Consider the following 6530-nt stretch of genomic DNA (forward strand, 5'->3'; position numbering starts at 1 on the left):
TTCTCCACAGATTTCAGCATTTCTGTGTAGGAGTTATCATTCAAGGCATTGCAAGCTGTGGGTAGTTACTGGTTATGGAACTCATCTAAGCTTCCTGAGGACTAACTCAAGTTCCTCAGAAATATTGGAAAAATCTAACTCTGAACCTAAGAAATATTATCTGTGATGGGATGGGAACGATCTGTGGGGGATCGTTTCATTTAAAAAAAAAAATAGGAAAAGAAAAAATTGACAGTAACACCTAGGTTTTAAAATCATGCCCAGCTCGTGTTTGACAATCCTTCTGATAGCCCAAATACTATAAATTTAGTTGACGATAACAGAACAGATGGAAAAAACATATGGCTTGTAGGTAGTGTGTGGTGCTTGATATTTGCGGTACATTAGGGGAATTTATTTTACTTTGTCTCTTGTATAATTTTATAAAATAAATTTTATAATGCTTCTTTACTTATCTCTGTTGTAGTTATTAAACTCTTTTTGTGACTTGAACATTGCATTACAAAAGATTAATTTCATAGTTATTTCACAGGCGGCAAAGATACACTGGCAGGAAGACTATTTCATTCCGGAAAACACATCTTTAGCCATTTGGTATCATGTAGAATCCTTGGATAGAGATTTCACAAGTAAAAGAGGTAAAAATTTAAGTAGATTAATTTGATGAAGGACTATTAAAAGAGGTTAGATTAACTAGCGTTTAGATTAGATGTGCATTTAAAATTCCAATAAAATCCAGTAGTCTTAAATTAATAATATTTTCTGTGACTTCACATTTTCTGAAGAAAGGTTAGTGAACAAATCAATGTACTGAAAATACTGTCTTTTGATTCTGTTATAAGAATAAGAAAATTTTAATGTATAGAAAGTGAGTTGCATAAACACGTGTGTAAATGTGATCATTGATGATTTTTTTTGTTTTGTTTTGTTTTAGAAGCAGTACTAGAAACTATCACTTTAGGATTTATCAGAATTGAGATACAACTTCCTGATGTTTGCCTAATATTAGTCAATCTTGTCACTTCCAAAATAAGCTAAGCATTTATTTTTAAAGATTTTACAAACATAAATAACTCTTTAGATACTGAAAGGGATACTTGATAGTAAGGGGTGAAGGTAAATTAAATAATTACTTGTAAGAATTCCTATTGCTATTATCTATGTAAGCTTGTTTAAAATAATGGGGCTGTGGGCCCTCCCTGGTGGCGCAGTGGGTTAAAGCACAGCACTGGGAAGCTAGGGCCACATCCGTATGAGTTCGATCCCCGCCTGCCTGGGAGGTGACCACATGGCACGTCAGACCTCTCCTGACCTGCCTGCCCGCTGGTCCTCTCAGCGGCGTGCTTCGTCAGTCGGCCTGTTCTGCTTCCCACTTTGCCTCTGGTGATGCCACTCACCGCCCCTGCATTTCTGGCTTGTACCCCAGTTCTGTATGCACAGATAAAATAAATCTTTAAAAAAAAAAAAATAATGGGGCTGTGTTACAAAATAAAACTTGAACTCTTGGAAATATTCCCTTTCTTGGACTCATTCTGTCTTCTGATATAATTTTTTTCTTTGCCTTTCGTCATATATTGACAGAGTATTCCTAATGTTCTTAGCAAGTGGAGGACATTATTTGAAACTCATCAACTTCATTTTGAATTTAATGGGTTCTCCCTTTCTCTCTGGTTTTAAATTGTCTCTCTCACACACAAAACCACTGCAGCAAGTAAGAAAAACATGCACTGAACTGTTTCATTCTCTCATTCAATATTTTTTTTTTTTTTTTTTTTAAAGATTTATTTACTCATACAGAACTGGAGTACAAGCCAGAGGTTCAGGGGTGGAGAGACGCTTCACCAGAGACAGAGTGGGGAGCAAAACAGGCAGATTAATGAGGTACACTGCTGAGGGGAGCAGTGGGCGGGTCAGGAGAGGTCTGCCACGCCATGTGGATCTCCTCCGGGGCAGGCAGGGATCGAACTCACACTGAAGCTGCTGCGCCTAGCTTGCAAGTGCTGTGTCCTAACCCGCTGCACCACCAGGGAGGGCCTCATTCAATATTATTTTAATGTATATTTTTCTCTTGCCCCTCTTAAAACAAACACTGAGAAATAATGTATATGGGCAATTTTTAAACTTGCAATCAAATATATTTAGGTTTAACTATTTTGTATTATTTATTTTGAGTTATTTTTTAAAAAATCTAATTTTTGCTTTCTTTTATTTTCTTCAATTTTACAATAGCATATTTAAATTACTCAAGCAAGTAGGTAAGTGATACATATTGCTAACTCTGAGGCCTACTTATTTTTTTTTTTTAAAGATTTATTTATTGATTTGTACAGAACTGGGGTACAGGCCAGAGATGCGGAGGGTGAGAGGATTCACCAGAGACAGAGCGGGAAGCAGAACAGGCAGATCGACGAAGTACACTGCTGAAGTACACAGCGGGCGGGTCAGGAGAGGTCTGCCTCGCCATGTGGTCGCCTCTGGGGCAGGCAGGAATCGAACTCATGCAGAAGTGGCTTTTAGTTTCTTAGTGCAGCGCTTTAACCCGCTGCGCCACCAGGGAGGGCCCTACTTATTTTTTTAATTAAAGTCACAAATTAAGTAAGTTGTGAATTAAAATGTGCTTTTGTGTCAAAACTCAACATTGCCCTGTGTTTTGTAAGTGTTGATGTCTGTCTCCCTACTTCTGGAGCATGCTTTATCTTCAGAAATTTTATGTTTCAGGATATCTTTAATATATGTGCAGCTTTAAGAGCAGATAAATGAAGATAGAGTCCATTGTTTTGAAAGTAGCTTCATAATTTCCCTCTTCCACTGTTTAATTCTTGTATTTTGATGATGTTCTTCAGACTAATCTAATTTCCTTCTCCTTCACTCTAATCCATTTTCTCCTGTTCAGTAATGATGAATGGGTTAAAAATATCTAGAAAGTAATATTCCAGTTACTCCTACACTTATTAAAATTGTATCAGTTTCCTTAATAGCCTTAATTTATTTATAAGTGGTATTCTAAATGGATCAAATAAATGAAAACTAGATTCCTCTTTGATGAGTGCATACACTGATTTTTACAAAGCCTTGTTGACAGAAATGCTTAAATTTACTTGTTCATAAAGTTTTCATTCTCTCAAGCTCTTTCTCAAGGAAACATCATACTACCACACCCCCATTTCCTATGCTCAGGTTCTTCCTTGTCTATCTGTTCCATTGTTGCCAAGACCAAATCACTGTCCTAAGACAACATGAATTTTCTATGACTGATGACAGTATTCCATGCTGCTCTGATTGCTCTTAAAAATCACAAAAGGGTTCTTTCCTGGTGGCACAGTGGGTTAAAGCACAGGACTAAGAAGCTAAAGCCACTTCTGCCTAAGTTGGATCCCCGCCCAGGAGGTGACCCACATGGCGTGGCAGACCTCTCCTGACCCACCCGCTGCTCCCTCAGCAGTGTACTTTGTCAGTCTTCCTGTTCTGCTCCCCGCTCTGTCTCTGGTGAATCCTCTCACTGGCCCTGCAACTCTGGCCTGTACCCCAGTTCTGTATGCACAAACACATAAATCTTTAAAAAAAATCACAAAATATATGCACTCAAAAGTCTTAAGTGTTAAGAACACTTGGAATGAATCTTTTTTCTCTTTGTGCTTACATTACAAATTTGATATATGCAATTAGATTGACTGATTTCAAATAGTTTTAGATTTTGGAGGTAACTTTTAAAGTTTTTTTTTATAATTTTTGGTAGAGAAATCATTTGAGTGATTTCAAAGTCAAACTATGTAAAAAAGAATATTAAAGTTTAACCCTTCCTAAAATACCCCTCTTTGTGCTCTATTTTTATTAGTCTTTGCTTTATGTTTCCTTTTTCTTGTGATTAAATATGTATATATACATATTTTTTTATTTATCTCCACCCATGAGTATATATTTCTGTACACAAAAATATTTGTTTTAAATATGTGTGTTTAATTACAGCTTTGTGTATATACACTTACACACACATGCACATGTGTGTATGTTTCTATATATGCCTGATATATACATATTCACATATATGCCCATATATATATATATATCATATATATGCCTGATGTGTATGTCATTACCTTTATCTCCTCACTTTGCATAAAACCTAAATATCACCATATTAAAATGTGGCTTTCTTCATTAGTTCTTTGTGGATATGCATTCCATTCCATTATCGTGTACCATGGTTTATTCAACTAGCTTTTAGCTGGTTATTAGGTAGTTCTACCTTGCTGTTACAGATAATAATGCAATAAATGTCCTTGTAACTTTGCATATTTTAAAGTCCACAAATTCTGGTATACTTTACTCTGAATGAATCCATTTTTTTTAAGTAGTAAAATTAATCACTGATCCTTTTCATGAATATTTGATATTATTACATTTATATCTAAATTTTTAGATTCTTTGAATTTTTCACCTTTCCTATCTACTACAAGTCATACTGGATTTTGGGTCATACTGGATTTTTGGTCATACTGGATTTTTATGCTACAAATACTTGTTTTATGATGTGGTGTGCCTTGTGACTCCTAATCATGCTTATCTATAAGCTTTTTTCTTGCACTTATGATGATTCATATGTGCTTTGACTGTCAGTTTCTTTGCTTATTAATTTAGAGGATGTTTATGGAATGCTTAATGGAGGTGTGGTGCTGCGCAGGATATAAAACTGTGAACACAGAGTCCCCCAGGAACTTGTGTTATATCTGTGATTAGCATCTTGAGTTGAGGTGAGGCAACTTACCTTTTTGGATCTCAGTGTTTTTATCTGAAAAATGGGACATATAATCCTTATTTTGAATGTTTCACGGGACACCTGAAGAACCCACTGCAGTCATGAATGTGAAATAGGTTGTTTAAATCATAAAATATATAGGAGAGTTATTGTTATTTTATTACTAGGTATTCTCAAATGTTTTACTAATATCTTCCCCAACAGACTTAACTGCTTGAAGAACATCAATGTAGTTTTTGTTTGTTTTATATTCCCTCAAACTAGATAGTACAGAGGGAATAGACACTGAATTTATGAAACACTTACTTTTACTGACTTTGCATTTTATATCAAGGGTCTCAAACTCAAATTCCTGTAGGGACTACCTAGAGAACATAAATTGGATTATGGTGGGAAGTGGTGAGAAATTATGACCAAACTAGAGAGTGAAATCAAGACCTTGAAATAGTCAAATGCAGTTTCAAAAAATGTACTGTGTAAAACAAGCAAATAATTGAAGGCCATGTTTAACAATAGAATGCCTGTTTGCATGTGGTATTTTATATTACCTTTGGGCAAAAAGCATTTCTTCTTTTCATTCATATTCCAGATATCTAATCCTTAGCATTTCTGTCCTTGAAGATGTGAGATATTGACAAACACAACTAAATAATTATGATTATCAATAAACCTGAAATAACAATAAAAATGTTTGCAACATGTGACTGTAGACTACAGTAAAGATCCAATAAGACACTCTTTCAGTCTTTTCTCTTGTAGATATACTTTGTGTTCTATTTTCCCTGTTCATGAAGAACCATTACTGTGCTGTTTATTATGATGTATTTCACTTTTATTTGATAGATACTATGCATCACACCAGTGGTCACATTCCACCATCATTTTTTTTTTTTTTTTTTGATAGTTGCTGGCATGGTCAGGGCCAAATTTGTCAACAACTTCTAGAAAATACATTATTAGAATATATTACTTATACTGGATTCTAATTTGATCTTTAGCTTTGTCTTTTAAATCTCTTTTTTCTTCTTTACATTTTGTCCTGGTTTATTGTTCCTTATTCTGTTGTATTTCATCCTATCTTTGGAAGCTACATTAAAACCTTTTTGGAAAGAGGTAACATATAAATGATAGAGGTTCCAATGTGGGTACATTTGGAGATGAGAATAAGGGATCTCATGTGGTTATTTATAAAGAAATGGAACACGCAGTTGCAGAAACATTACTTTTATAACAAGATTTATTTTAGACATGATCAAAGGACTTTTTATTTTATAGGATGTTACAAAGCTTAAAACATCATTTTATTATTGCACATCACTTGATAGCAAACTTTTGTAAGGTTAACACAGGACAAAATTTTTACTAACCTACACAGACAAATGTAGAAAGACACAAATGTGTACCTTGTTGAACTCTTAGGCATGTTTTTAAAAATATATCCTTCTTAAATTGGTTCTTTATCTTTTTGGTAATACATCGTGGGTGACTCCTTTTGTGATAATCTTATTAAGAAATGTATTGAGGTAAAACTGACTTAACACTTATTATTAGTTCCAGGGACACAACTTAATAATTTGGTATTTGTAGACAATGGGAAGTGATCACAGCATATCTAGCTACCATCCATTAATATATGGAGTTACAGATTTCTGTTTTTCTGTGTGATAGAAATTTTTATTTTAAAGATTTATTTATTTATTCATACAGAACTGGGGTACAGGCCAGAGGCTCAGGGGCGGTGAGAGGCTTCACCAGAGACAGAGTGGGGAACAGA

Source organism: Condylura cristata, unplaced genomic scaffold (assembly GCF_000260355.1).
Source record: "Condylura cristata isolate star-nosed mole 26May11 unplaced genomic scaffold, ConCri1.0 scaffold00002, whole genome shotgun sequence".
Classification (NCBI taxonomy): Eukaryota; Metazoa; Chordata; class Mammalia; order Eulipotyphla; family Talpidae; genus Condylura; species Condylura cristata.